We start from the raw sequence: 15449 nt of genomic DNA on the forward strand, positions 1-15449 counted from the left end.
CAGATAAATGTATTTTCGTGAGGTGCTAGTTTTAGGAAAACACTGTTAACCAATGCATTCTTGTGTTCTGTGCGTTTTCAGCGTTCTCTCGGCCTGAAAACGCCTTAATAGTCAAGAAGGCACCAAAACTTAGTTTGAACAAAAAAGGTTGGAAAACTATTGACAAACCATGATACCATCATAAAAAGGATGAATGTACTTTCCTGAGGTGCTAGTTTTAGGAAAACACTGTTAACCAATGCATTCTTGTGTTCTGTGCGTTTTCAGCTTTCTCTCGGCCTGAAAACGCCTTAATAGTCAAGAAGGCACCAAAACTTAGTTTGAACAAAAAAGGTTGGAAAACTATTCACAAACCATGATACCATCATGAAAAGGATGAATGTACCTTCCTGAGGTGCTAGATTTAGAAAAACACTGTTAACCAATGCATTCTTGTGTTCTGTGCGTTTTCAGCTTTCTCTCGGCCTGCAAACGCCTTAATAGTCAAGATTGCACCAAAACTTAGTTTGAACAAAAAAGGTTGGAAAACTATTCACAAACCATGATACCATCATAAAACAGATAAATGTACTTTCCTGAGGTGCTAGTTTTAGGAAAACACTGTTAACCAATGCATTCTTGTGATCTTTGCGTTTTCAGCTTTCTCTCGGCCTGCAAACGCCTTAATAGTCAAGATTGCACCAAAACTTAGTTTGAACAAAAAAGGTTGGAAAACTATTCACAAACCGTGATACCATCATAAAAAGCATAAATGTACTTTCCTGAGGTGCTAGTTTTAGGAAAACACTGTTAACCAATGCATTCTTGTGTTCTGTGCGTTTTCAGCGTTCTCTCGGCCTGCAAACGCCTTAATAGTCAAGAAAGCACCAAAACTTAGTTTGAACAAAAAAGGTTGGAAAACTATTCACAAACCATGATACCATCATGAAAAGGATGAATGTACCTTCCTGAGGTGCTAGATTTAGAAAAACACTGTTAACCAATGCATTCTTGTGTTCTGTGCGTTTTCAGCTTTCTCTCGGCCTGAAAACGCCTTAAAAGTCAAGATTGCACCAAAACTTAGTTTGAACAAAACAGGTTGGAAAACTAATCACAAACCATGATACCATCATAAAACAGATAAATGTACTTTCCTGAGGTGCTAGTTTTAGGAAAACACTGTTAACCAATGCATTCTTGTGTTCTGTGCGTTTTCAGCGTTCTCTCGGCCTGAAAACGCCTTAATAGTCAAGAAGGCACCAAAACTTAGTTTGAACAAAAAAGGTTGGAAAACTATTCACAAACCATGATACCATCATAAAACAGATAAATGTACTTTCCTGAGGTGCTAGTTTTAGGAAAACACTGTTAACCAATGCATTCTTGTGTTCTCTGCGTTTTCAGCGTTCTCTCGGCCTGAAAACGCCTTAATAGTCAAGAAGGCACCAAAACTTAGTTTGAACAAAAAAGGTTGGAAAACTATTCACAAACCATGATACCATCATAAAACAGATAAATGTACTTTCGTGACGTGCTAGTTTTAGGAAAACACTGTTAACCAATGCATTCTTGTGATCTGTGCGTTTTCAGCTTTCTCTCGGCCTGCAAACGCCTTAATAGTCAAGATTGCACCAAAACTTAGTTTGAACAAAAAAGGTTGGAAAACTATTGACAAACCATGATACCATCATAAAAAGGATAAATGTACTTTCCTGAGGTGCTAGTTTTAGGAAAACACTGTTAACCAATGCATTCTTGTGTTCTGTGCGTTTTCAGCGTTCTCTCGGCCTGAAAACGCCTTAATAGTCAAGAAGGCACCAAAACTTAGTTTGAACAAAAAAGGTTGGAAAACTATTCACAAACCATGATACCATCATAAAACAGATAAATGTACTTTCCTGAGGTGCTAGTTTTAGGAAAACACTGTTAACCAATGCATTCTTGTGTTCTGTGCGTTTTCAGCTTTCTCTCTAGGCCTGCAAACGCCTTAATAGTCAAGATTGCACCAAAACTTAGTTTGAACAAAAAAGGTTGGAAAACTATTGACAAACCATGATACCATCATAAAAAGGATAAATGTACTTTCCTGAGGTGCTAGTTTTAGGAAAACACTGTTAACCAATGCATTCTTGTGTTCTGTGCGTTTTCAGCGTTCTCTCGGCCTGCAAACGCCTTAATAGTCAAGAAAGCACCAAAACTTAGTTTGAACAAAAAAGGTTGGAAAACTATTCACAAACCATGATACCATCATAAAACAGATAAATGTACTTTCCTGAGGTGCTAGTTTTAGGAAAACACTGTTAACCAATGCATTCTTGTGATCTGTGCGTTTTCAGCTTTCTCTCGGCCTGAAAACGCCTTAATAGTCAAGAAGGCACCAAAACTTAGTTTGAACAAAAAAGGTTGGAAAACTATTCACAAACCATGATACCATCATGAAAAGGATGAATGTACCTTCCTGAGGTGCTAGTTTTAGGAAAACACTGTTAACCAATGCATTCTTGTGTTCTGTGCGTTTTCAGCTTTCTCTCGGCCTGAAAACGCCTTAATAGTGAAGATTGCACCAAAACTTAGTTTGAACAAAAAGGTTGGAAAACTATTCACAAACCATGATACCATCATAAAACAGATAAATGTACATTCCTGAGGTGCTAGTTTTAGGAAAACACTGTTAACCAATGCATTCTTGTGATCTGTGCGTTTTCAGCTTTCTCTCGGCCTGCAAACGCCTTAATAGTCAAGATTGCACCAAAACTTAGTTTGCACAAAAAAGGTTGGAAAACTATTCACAAACCATGATACCATCATAAAACAGATAAATGTACTTTCCTGACGTGCTAGTTTTAGGAAAACACTGTTAACCAATGCATTCTTGTGTTCTGTGCGTTTTCAGCTTTCTCTCGGCCTGCAAACGCCTTAATAGTCAAGATTGCACCAAAACTTAGTTTGAACAAAAAAGGTTGGAAAACTATTCACAAACCGTGATACCATCATAAAAAGCATAAATGTACTTTCCTGAGGTGCTAGTTTTAGGAAAACACTGTTAACCAATGCATTCTTGTGTTCTGTGCGTTTTCAGCGTTCTCTCGGCCTGCAAACGCCTTAATAGTCAAGAAAGCACCAAAACTTAGTTTGAACAAAAAAGGTTGGAAAACTATTCACAAACCATGATACCATCATGAAAAGGATGAATGTACCTTCCTGAGGTGCTAGATTTAGAAAAACACTGTTAACCAATGCATTCTTGTGTTCTGTGCGTTTTCAGCTTTCTCTCGGCCTGAAAACGCCTTAATAGTCAAGATTGCACCAAAACTTAGTTTGAACAAAACAGGTTGGAAAACTAATCACAAACCATGATACCATCATAAAACAGATAAATGTACTTTCCTGAGGTGCTAGTTTTAGGAAAACACTGTTAACCAATGCATTCTTGTGTTCTGTGCGTTTTCAGCTTTCTCTCGGCCTGCAAACGCCTTAATAGTCAAGATTGCACCAAAACTTAGTTTGAACAAAAAAGGTTGGAAAACTATTGACAAACCATGATACCATCATAAAAAGGATAAATGTACTTTCCTGAGGTGCTAGTTTTAGGAAAACACTGTTAACCAATGCATTCTTGTGTTCTGTGCGTTTTCAGCGTTCTCTCGGCCTGCAAACGCCTTAATAGTCAAGAAAGCACCAAAACTTAGTTTGAACAAAAAAGGTTGGAAAACTATTCACAAACCATGATACCATCATAAAACAGATAAATGTACTTTCCTGAGGTGCTAGTTTTAGGAAAACACTGTTAACCAATGCATTCTTGTGATCTGTGCGTTTTCAGCTTTCTCTCGGCCTGAAAACGCCTTAATAGTCAAGAAGGCACCAAAACTTAGTTTGAACAAAAAAGGTTGGAAAACTATTCACAAACCATGATACCATCATGAAAAGGATGAATGTACCTTCCTGAGGTGCTAGTTTTAGGAAAACACTGTTAACCAATGCATTCTTGTGTTCTGTGCGTTTTCAGCTTTCTCTCGGCCTGAAAACGCCTTAATAGTGAAGATTGCACCAAAACTTAGTTTGAACAAAAAGGTTGGAAAACTATTCACAAACCATGATACCATCATAAAACAGATAAATGTACATTCCTGAGGTGCTAGTTTTAGGAAAACACTGTTAACCAATGCATTCTTGTGATCTGTGCGTTTTCAGCTTTCTCTCGGCCTGCAAACGCCTTAATAGTCAAGATTGCACCAAAACTTAGTTTGCACAAAAAAGGTTGGAAAACTATTCACAAACCATGATACCATCATAAAACAGATAAATGTACTTTCCTGACGTGCTAGTTTTAGGAAAACACTGTTAACCAATGCATTCTTGTGTTCTGTGCGTTTTCAGCTTTCTCTCGGCCTGCAAACGCCTTAATAGTCAAGATTGCACCAAAACTTAGTTTGAACAAAAAAGGTTGGAAAACTATTCACAAACCGTGATACCATCATAAAAAGCATAAATGTACTTTCCTGAGGTGCTAGTTTTAGGAAAACACTGTTAACCAATGCATTCTTGTGTTCTGTGCGTTTTCAGCGTTCTCTCGGCCTGCAAACGCCTTAATAGTCAAGAAAGCACCAAAACTTAGTTTGAACAAAAAAGGTTGGAAAACTATTCACAAACCATGATACCATCATGAAAAGGATGAATGTACCTTCCTGAGGTGCTAGATTTAGAAAAACACTGTTAACCAATGCATTCTTGTGTTCTGTGCGTTTTCAGCTTTCTCTCGGCCTGAAAACGCCTTAATAGTCAAGATTGCACCAAAACTTAGTTTGAACAAAACAGGTTGGAAAACTAATCACAAACCATGATACCATCATAAAACAGATAAATGTACTTTCCTGAGGTGCTAGTTTTAGGAAAACACTGTTAACCAATGCATTCTTGTGATCTGTGCGTTTTCAGCTTTCTCTCGGCCTGAAAACGCCTTAATAGTCAAGAAGGCACCAAAACTTAGTTTGAATAAAAAAGGTTGGAAAACTATTCACAAACCATGATACCATCATGAAAAGGATGAATGTACCTTCCTGAGGTGCTAGTTTTAGGAAAACACTGTTAACCAATGCATTCTTGTGTTCTGTGCGTTTTCAGCTTTCTCTCGGCCTGAAAACGCCTTAATAGTCAAGAAGGCACCAAAACTTAGTTTGAACAAAAAAGGTTGGAAAACTATTCACAAACCATGATACCATCATAAAACAGATAAATGTATTTTCGTGAGGTGCTAGTTTTAGGAAAACACTGTTAACCAATGCATTCTTGTGTTCTGTGCGTTTTCAGCGTTCTCTCGGCCTGAAAACGCCTTAATAGTCAAGAAGGCACCAAAACTTAGTTTGAACAAAAAAGGTTGGAAAACTATTGACAAACCATGATACCATCATAAAAAGGATGAATGTACTTTCCTGAGGTGCTAGTTTTAGGAAAACACTGTTAACCAATGCATTCTTGTGTTCTGTGCGTTTTCAGCTTTCTCTCGGCCTGAAAACGCCTTAATAGTCAAGAAGGCACCAAAACTTAGTTTGAACAAAAAAGGTTGGAAAACTATTCACAAACCATGATACCATCATGAAAAGGATGAATGTACCTTCCTGAGGTGCTAGATTTAGAAAAACACTGTTAACCAATGCATTCTTGTGTTCTGTGCGTTTTCAGCTTTCTCTCGGCCTGCAAACGCCTTAATAGTCAAGATTGCACCAAAACTTAGTTTGAACAAAAAAGGTTGGAAAACTATTCACAAACCATGATACCATCATAAAACAGATAAATGTACTTTCCTGAGGTGCTAGTTTTAGGAAAACACTGTTAACCAATGCATTCTTGTGATCTTTGCGTTTTCAGCTTTCTCTCGGCCTGCAAACGCCTTAATAGTCAAGATTGCACCAAAACTTAGTTTGAACAAAAAAGGTTGGAAAACTATTCACAAACCGTGATACCATCATAAAAAGCATAAATGTACTTTCCTGAGGTGCTAGTTTTAGGAAAACACTGTTAACCAATGCATTCTTGTGTTCTGTGCGTTTTCAGCGTTCTCTCGGCCTGCAAACGCCTTAATAGTCAAGAAAGCACCAAAACTTAGTTTGAACAAAAAAGGTTGGAAAACTATTCACAAACCATGATACCATCATGAAAAGGATGAATGTACCTTCCTGAGGTGCTAGATTTAGAAAAACACTGTTAACCAATGCATTCTTGTGTTCTGTGCGTTTTCAGCTTTCTCTCGGCCTGAAAACGCCTTAAAAGTCAAGATTGCACCAAAACTTAGTTTGAACAAAACAGGTTGGAAAACTAATCACAAACCATGATACCATCATAAAACAGATAAATGTACTTTCCTGAGGTGCTAGTTTTAGGAAAACACTGTTAACCAATGCATTCTTGTGATCTTTGCGTTTTCAGCTTTCTCTCGGCCTGCAAACGCCTTAATAGTCAAGATTGCACCAAAACTTAGTTTGAACAAAAAAGGTTGGAAAACTATTCACAAACCATGATACCATCATAAAAAGCATAAATGTACTTTCCTGAGGTGCTAGTTTTAGGAAAACACTGTTAACCAATGCATTCTTGTGATCTGTGCGTTTTCAGCTTTCTCTCGGCCTGCAAACGCCTTAATAGTCAAGATTGCACCAAAACTTAGTTTGAACAAAAAAGGTTGGAAAACTATTGACAAACCATGATACCATCATAAAAAGGATAAATGTCCTTTCCTGAGGTGCTAGTTTTAGGAAAACACTGTTAACCAATGCATTCTTGTGTTCTGTGCGTTTTTAGCGTTCTCTCGGCCTGCAAACGCCTTAATAGTCAAGAAAGCACCAAAACTTAGTTTGAACAAAAAAGGTTGGAAAACTATTCACAAACCATGATACCATCATGAAAAGGATGAATGTACCTTCCTGAGGTGCTAGATTTAGAAAAACACTGTTAACCAATGCATTCTTGTGTTCTGTGCGTTTTCAGCTTTCTCTAGGCCTGAAAACGCCTTAATAGTCAAGATTGCACCAAAACTTAGTTTGCACAAAAAAGGTTGGAAAACTATTCACAAACCATGATACCATCATAAAACAGATAAATGTACTTTCCTGACGTGCTAGTTTTAGGAAAACACTGTTAACCAATGCATTCTTGTGTTCTGTGCGTTTTCAGCTTTCTCTCGGCCTGCAAACGCCTTAATAGTCAAGATTGCACCAAAACTTAATTTGAACAAAAAAGGTTGGAAAACTATTCACAAACCATGATACCATCATGAAAAGGATGAATGTACCTTCCTGAGGTGCTAGATTTAGAAAAACACTGTTAACCAATGCATTCTTGTGTTCTGTGCGTTTTCAGCTTTCTCTCGGCCTGAAAACGCCTTAATGGTCAAGATTGAACCAAAACTTAGTTTGAACAAAGCAGGTTGGAAAACTATTCACAAACCATGATACCATCATAAAACAGATAATTGTACTTTCCTGAGGTGCTAGTTTTAGGAAAACACTGTTAACCAATGCATTCTTGTGATCTTTGCGTTTTCAGCTTTCTCTCGGCCTGCAAACGCCTTAATAGTCAAGATTGCACCAAAACTTAGTTTGAACAAAAAAGGTTGGAAAACTATTCACAAACCATGATACCATCATAAAACAGATAAATGTACTTTCGTGACGTGCTAGTTTTAGGAAAACACTGTTAACCAATGCATTCTTGTGATCTGTGCGTTTTCAGCTTTCTCTCGGCCTGAAAACGCCTTAATAGTCAAGAAGGCACCAAAACTTAGTTTGAACAAAAAAGGTTGGAAAACTATTCACAAACCATGATACCATCATAAAACAGATAAATGTACTTTCGTGACGTGCTAGTTTTAGGAAAACACTGTTAACCAATGCATTCTTGTGATCTGTGCGTTTTCAGCTTTCTCTCGGCCTGCAAACGCCTTAATAGTCAAGATTGCACCAAAACTTAGTTTGAACAAAAAAGGTTGGAAAACTATTGACAAACCATGATACCATCATAAAAAGGATAAATGTACTTTCCTGAGGTGCTAGTTTTAGGAAAACACTGTTAACCAATGCATTCTTGTTTTCTGTGCGTTTTCAGCGTTCTCTCGGCCTGAAAACGCCTTAATAGTCAAGAAGGCACCAAAACTTAGTTTGAACAAAAAAGGTTGGAAAACTATTCACAAACCATGATACCATCATAAAACAGATAAATGTACTTTCCTGAGGTGCTAGTTTTAGGAAAACACTGTTAACCAATGCATTCTTGTGATCTGTGCGTTTTCAGCTTTCTCTCGGCCTGCAAACGCCTTAATAGTCAAGATTGCACCAAAACTTAGTTTGAACAAAAAAGGTTGGAAAACTATTGACAAACCATGATACCATCATAAAAAGGATAAATGTACTTTCCTGAGGTGCTAGTTTTAGGAAAACACTGTTAACCAATGCATTCTTGTGTTCTGTGCGTTTTTAGCGTTCTCTCGGCCTGCAAACGCCTTAATAGTCAAGAAAGCACCAAAACTTAGTTTGAACAAAAAAGGTTGGAAAACTATTCACAAACCATGATACCATCATGAAAAAGATGAATGTACCTTCCTGAGGTGCTAGATTTAGAAAAACACTGTTAACCAATGCATTCTTGTGTTCTGTGCGTTTTCAGCTTTCTCTAGGCCTGAAAACGCCTTAATAGTCAAGATTGCACCAAAACTTAGTTTGCACAAAAAAGGTTGGAAAACTATTCACAAACCATGATACCATCATAAAACAGATAAATGTACTTTCCTGACGTGCTAGTTTTAGGAAAACACTGTTAACCAATGCATTCTTGTGTTCTGTGCGTTTTCAGCTTTCTCTCGGCCTGCAAACGCCTTAATAGTCAAGATTGCACCAAAACTTAATTTGAACAAAAAAGGTTGGAAAACTATTCACAAACCATGATACCATCATGAAAAGGATGAATGTACCTTCCTGAGGTGCTAGATTTAGAAAAACACTGTTAACCAATGCATTCTTGTGTTCTGTGCGTTTTCAGCTTTCTCTCGGCCTGAAAACGCCTTAATGGTCAAGATTGAACCAAAACTTAGTTTGAACAAAGCAGGTTGGAAAACTATTCACAAACCATGATACCATCATAAAACAGATAATTGTACTTTCCTGAGGTGCTAGTTTTAGGAAAACACTGTTAACCAATGCATTCTTGTGATCTTTGCGTTTTCAGCTTTCTCTCGGCCTGCAAACGCCTTAATAGTCAAGATTGCACCAAAACTTAGTTTGAACAAAAAAGGTTGGAAAACTATTCACAAACCATGATACCATCATAAAACAGATAAATGTACTTTCGTGACGTGCTAGTTTTAGGAAAACACTGTTAACCAATGCATTCTTGTGTTCTGTGCGTTTTCAGCGTTCTCTCGGCCTGCAAACGCCTTAATAGTCAAGAAAGCACCAAAACTTAGTTTGAACAAAAAAGGTTGGAAAACTATTCACAAACCATGATACCATCATGAAAAGGATGAATGTACCTTCCTGAGGTGCTAGATTTAGAAAAACACTGTTAACCAATGCATTCTTGTGTTCTGTGCGTTTTCAGCTTTCTCTAGGCCTGAAAACGCCTTAATAGTCAAGATTGCACCAAAACTTAGTTTGCACAAAAAAGGTTGGAAAACTATTCACAAACCATGATACCATCATAAAACAGATAAATGTACTTTCCTGACGTGCTAGTTTTAGGAAAACACTGTTAACCAATGCATTCTTGTGTTCTGTGCGTTTTCAGCTTTCTCTCGGCCTGCAAACGCCTTAATAGTCAAGATTGCACCAAAACTTAGTTTGAACAAAAAAGGTTGGAAAACTATTGACAAACCATGATACCATCATAAAAAGGATAAATGTACTTTCCTGAGGTGCTAGTTTTAGGAAAACACTGTTAACCAATGCATTCTTGTGTTCTATGCGTTTTCAGCGTTCTCTCGGCCTGAAAACGCCTTAATAGTCAAGAAGGCACCAAAACTTAGTTTGAACAAAAAAGGTTGGAAAACTATTCACAAACCATGATACCATCATAAAACAGATAAATGTACTTTCCTGAGGTGCTAGTTTTAGGAAAACACTGTTAACCAATGCATTCTTGTGATCTGTGCGTTTTCAGCTTTCTCTCGGCCTGAAAACGCCTTAATAGTCAAGAAGGCACCAAAACTTAGTTTGAATAAAAAAGGTTGGAAAACTATTCACAAACCATGATACCATCATGAAAAGGATGAATGTACCTTCCTGAGGTGCTAGTTTTAGGAAAACACTGTTAACCAATGCATTCTTGTGTTCTGTGCGTTTTCAGCTTTCTCTCGGCCTGAAAACGCCTTAATAGTGAAGATTGCACCAAAACTTAGTTTGAACAAAAAGGTTGGAAAACTATTCACAAACCATGATACCATCATAAAAAGGATAAATGTACTTTCCTGAGGTGCTAGTTTTAGGAAAACACTGTTAACCAATGCATTCTTGTGTTCTGTGCGTTTTCAGCTTTCTCTCGGCCTGAAAACGCCTTAATAGTCAAGAAGGCACCAAAACTTAGTTTGAACAAAAAAGGTTGGAAAACTATTCACAAACCATGATACCATCATAAAACAGATAAATGTATTTTCGTGAGGTGCTAGTTTTAGGAAAACACTGTTAACCAATGCATTCTTGTGTTCTGTGCGTTTTCAGCGTTCTCTCGGCCTGAAAACGCCTTAATAGTCAAGAAGGCACCAAAACTTAGTTTGAACAAAAAAGGTTGGAAAACTATTGACAAACCATGATACCATCATAAAAAGGATGAATGTACTTTCCTGAGGTGCTAGTTTTAGGAAAACACTGTTAACCAATGCATTCTTGTGTTCTGTGCGTTTTCAGCTTTCTCTCGGCCTGAAAACGCCTTAATAGTCAAGAAGGCACCAAAACTTAGTTTGAACAAAAAAGGTTGGAAAACTATTCACAAACCATGATACCATCATGAAAAGGATGAATGTACCTTCCTGAGGTGCTAGATTTAGAAAAACACTGTTAACCAATGCATTCTTGTGTTCTGTGCGTTTTCAGCTTTCTCTCGGCCTGCAAACGCCTTAATAGTCAAGATTGCACCAAAACTTAGTTTGAACAAAAAAGGTTGGAAAACTATTCACAAACCATGATACCATCATAAAACAGATAAATGTACTTTCCTGAGGTGCTAGTTTTAGGAAAACACTGTTAACCAATGCATTCTTGTGATCTTTGCGTTTTCAGCTTTCTCTCGGCCTGCAAACGCCTTAATAGTCAAGATTGCACCAAAACTTAGTTTGAACAAAAAAGGTTGGAAAACTATTCACAAACCGTGATACCATCATAAAAAGCATAAATGTACTTTCCTGAGGTGCTAGTTTTAGGAAAACACTGTTAACCAATGCATTCTTGTGTTCTGTGCGTTTTCAGCGTTCTCTCGGCCTGAAAACGCCTTAATAGTCAAGATTGAACCAAAACTTAGTTTGAACAAAAAAGGTTGGAAAACTATTCACAAACCATGATACCATCATGAAAAGGATGAATGTACCTTCCTGAGGTGCTAGATTTAGAAAAACACTGTTAACCAATGCATTCTTGTGTTCTGTGCGTTTTCAGCTTTCTCTCGGCCTGAAAACGCCTTAAAAGTCAAGATTGCACCAAAACTTAGTTTGAACAAAACAGGTTGGAAAACTAATCACAAACCATGATACCATCATAAAACAGATAAATGTACTTTCCTGAGGTGCTAGTTTTAGGAAAACACTGTTAACCAATGCATTCTTGTGTTCTGTGCGTTTTCAGCGTTCTCTCGGCCTGAAAACGCCTTAATAGTCAAGAAGGCACCAAAACTTAGTTTGAACAAAAAAGGTTGGAAAACTATTCACAAACCATGATACCATCATAAAACAGATAAATGTACTTTCCTGAGGTGCTAGTTTTAGGAAAACACTGTTAACCAATGCATTCTTGTGTTCTGTGCGTTTTCAGCGTTCTCTCGGCCTGAAAACGCCTTAATAGTCAAGAAGGCACCAAAACTTAGTTTGAACAAAAAAGGTTGGAAAACTATTCACAAACCATGATACTATCATAAAACAGATAAATGTACTTTCGTGACGTGCTAGTTTTAGGAAAACACTGTTAACCAATGCATTCTTGTGATCTGTGCGTTTTCAGCTTTCTCTCGGCCTGCAAACGCCTTAATAGTCAAGATTGCACCAAAACTTAGTTTGAACAAAAAAGGTTGGAAAACTATTCACAAACCATGATACCATCATAAAACAGATAAATGTACTTTCCTGAGGTGCTAGTTTTAGGAAAACACTGTTAACCAATGCATTCTTGTGATCTGTGCGTTTTCAGCTTTCTCTCGGCCTGAAAACGCCTTAATAGTCAAGAAGGCACCAAAACTTAGTTTGAACAAAAAAGGTTGGAAAACTATTCACAAACCATGATACCATCATGAAAAGGATGAATGTACCTTCCTGAGGTGCTAGATTTAGAAAAACACTGTTAACCAATGCATTCTTGTGTTCTGTGCGTTTTCAGCTTTCTCTAGGCCTGAAAACGCCTTAATAGTCAAGATTGCACCAAAACTTAGTTTGCACAAAAAAGGTTGGAAAACTATTCACAAACCATGATACCATCATAAAACAGATAAATGTACTTTCCTGACGTGCTAGTTTTAGGAAAACACTGTTAACCAATGCATTCTTGTGTTCTGTGCGTTTTCAGCTTTCTCTCGGCCTGCAAACGCCTTAATAGTCAAGATTGCACCAAAACTTAGTTTGAACAAAAAAGGTTGGAAAACTATTGACAAACCATGATACCATCATAAAAAGGATAAATGTACTTTCCTGAGGTGCTAGTTTTAGGAAAACACTGTTAACCAATGCATTCTTGTGTTCTATGCGTTTTCAGCGTTCTCTCGGCCTGAAAACGCCTTAATAGTCAAGAAGGCACCAAAACTTAGTTTGAACAAAAAAGGTTGGAAAACTATTCACAAACCATGATACCATCATAAAACAGATAAATGTACTTTCCTGAGGTGCTAGTTTTAGGAAAACACTGTTAACCAATGCATTCTTGTGATCTGTGCGTTTTCAGCTTTCTCTCGGCCTGAAAACGCCTTAATAGTCAAGAAGGCACCAAAACTTAGTTTGAATAAAAAAGGTTGGAAAACTATTCACAAACCATGATACCATCATGAAAAGGATGAATGTACCTTCCTGAGGTGCTAGTTTTAGGAAAACACTGTTAACCAATGCATTCTTGTGTTCTGTGCGTTTTCAGCTTTCTCTCGGCCTGAAAACGCCTTAATAGTGAAGATTGCACCAAAACTTAGTTTGAACAAAAAGGTTGGAAAACTATTCACAAACCATGATACCATCATAAAAAGGATAAATGTACTTTCCTGAGGTGCTAGTTTTAGGAAAACACTGTTAACCAATGCATTCTTGTGTTCTGTGCGTTTTCAGCTTTCTCTCGGCCTGAAAACGCCTTAATAGTCAAGAAGGCACCAAAACTTAGTTTGAACAAAAAAGGTTGGAAAACTATTCACAAACCATGATACCATCATAAAACAGATAAATGTATTTTCGTGAGGTGCTAGTTTTAGGAAAACACTGTTAACCAATGCATTCTTGTGTTCTGTGCGTTTTCAGCGTTCTCTCGGCCTGAAAACGCCTTAATAGTCAAGAAGGCACCAAAACTTAGTTTGAACAAAAAAGGTTGGAAAACTATTGACAAACCATGATACCATCATAAAAAGGATGAATGTACTTTCCTGAGGTGCTAGTTTTAGGAAAACACTGTTAACCAATGCATTCTTGTGTTCTGTGCGTTTTCAGCTTTCTCTCGGCCTGAAAACGCCTTAATAGTCAAGAAGGCACCAAAACTTAGTTTGAACAAAAAAGGTTGGAAAACTATTCACAAACCATGATACCATCATGAAAAGGATGAATGTACCTTCCTGAGGTGCTAGATTTAGAAAAACACTGTTAACCAATGCATTCTTGTGTTCTGTGCGTTTTCAGCTTTCTCTCGGCCTGCAAACGCCTTAATAGTCAAGATTGCACCAAAACTTAGTTTGAACAAAAAAGGTTGGAAAACTATTCACAAACCATGATACCATCATAAAACAGATAAATGTACTTTCCTGAGGTGCTAGTTTTAGGAAAACACTGTTAACCAATGCATTCTTGTGATCTTTGCGTTTTCAGCTTTCTCTCGGCCTGCAAACGCCTTAATAGTCAAGATTGCACCAAAACTTAGTTTGAACAAAAAAGGTTGGAAAACTATTCACAAACCGTGATACCATCATAAAAAGCATAAATGTACTTTCCTGAGGTGCTAGTTTTAGGAAAACACTGTTAACCAATGCATTCTTGTGTTCTGTGCGTTTTCAGCGTTCTCTCGGCCTGCAAACGCCTTAATAGTCAAGAAAGCACCAAAACTTAGTTTGAACAAAAAAGGTTGGAAAACTATTCACAAACCATGATACCATCATGAAAAGGATGAATGTACCTTCCTGAGGTGCTAGATTTAGAAAAACACTGTTAACCAATGCATTCTTGTGTTCTGTGCGTTTTCAGCTTTCTCTCGGCCTGAAAACGCCTTAAAAGTCAAGATTGCACCAAAACTTAGTTTGAACAAAACAGGTTGGAAAACTAATCACAAACCATGATACCATCATAAAACAGATAAATGTACTTTCCTGAGGTGCTAGTTTTAGGAAAACACTGTTAACCAATGCATTCTTGTGTTCTGTGCGTTTTCAGCGTTCTCTCGGCCTGAAAACGCCTTAATAGTCAAGAAGGCACCAAAACTTAGTTTGAACATAAAAGGTTGGAAAACTATTCACAAACCATGATACCATCATAAAACAGATAAATGTACTTTCCTGAGGTGCTAGTTTTAGGAAAACACTGTTAACCAATGCATTCTTGTGTTCTGTGCGTTTTCAGCGTTCTCTCGGCCTGAAAACGCCTTAATAGTCAAGAAGGCACCAAAACTTAGTTTGAACAAAAAAGGTTGGAAAACTATTCACAAACCATGATACTATCATAAAACAGATAAATGTACTTTCGTGACGTGCTAGTTTTAGGAAAACACTGTTAACCAATGCATTCTTGTGATCTGTGCGTTTTCAGCTTTCTCTCGGCCTGCAAACGCCTTAATAGTCAAGATTGCACCAAAACTTAGTTTGAACAAAAAAGGTTGGAAAACTATTCACAAACCATGATACCATCATAAAACAGATAAATGTACTTTCCTGAGGTGCTAGTTTTAGGAAAACACTGTTAACCAATGCATTCTTGTGATCTGTGCGTTTTCAGCTTTCTCTCGGCCTGAAAACGCCTTAATAGTCAAGAAGGCACCAAAACTTAGTTTGAACAAAAAAGGTTGGAAAACTATTCACAAACCATGATACCATCATGAAAAGGATGAATGTAC

Source organism: Gasterosteus aculeatus, chromosome 18, assembly GCF_964276395.1.
Source record: "Gasterosteus aculeatus chromosome 18, fGasAcu3.hap1.1, whole genome shotgun sequence".
In the NCBI taxonomy this organism is placed as follows: domain Eukaryota; kingdom Metazoa; phylum Chordata; class Actinopteri; order Perciformes; family Gasterosteidae; genus Gasterosteus; species Gasterosteus aculeatus.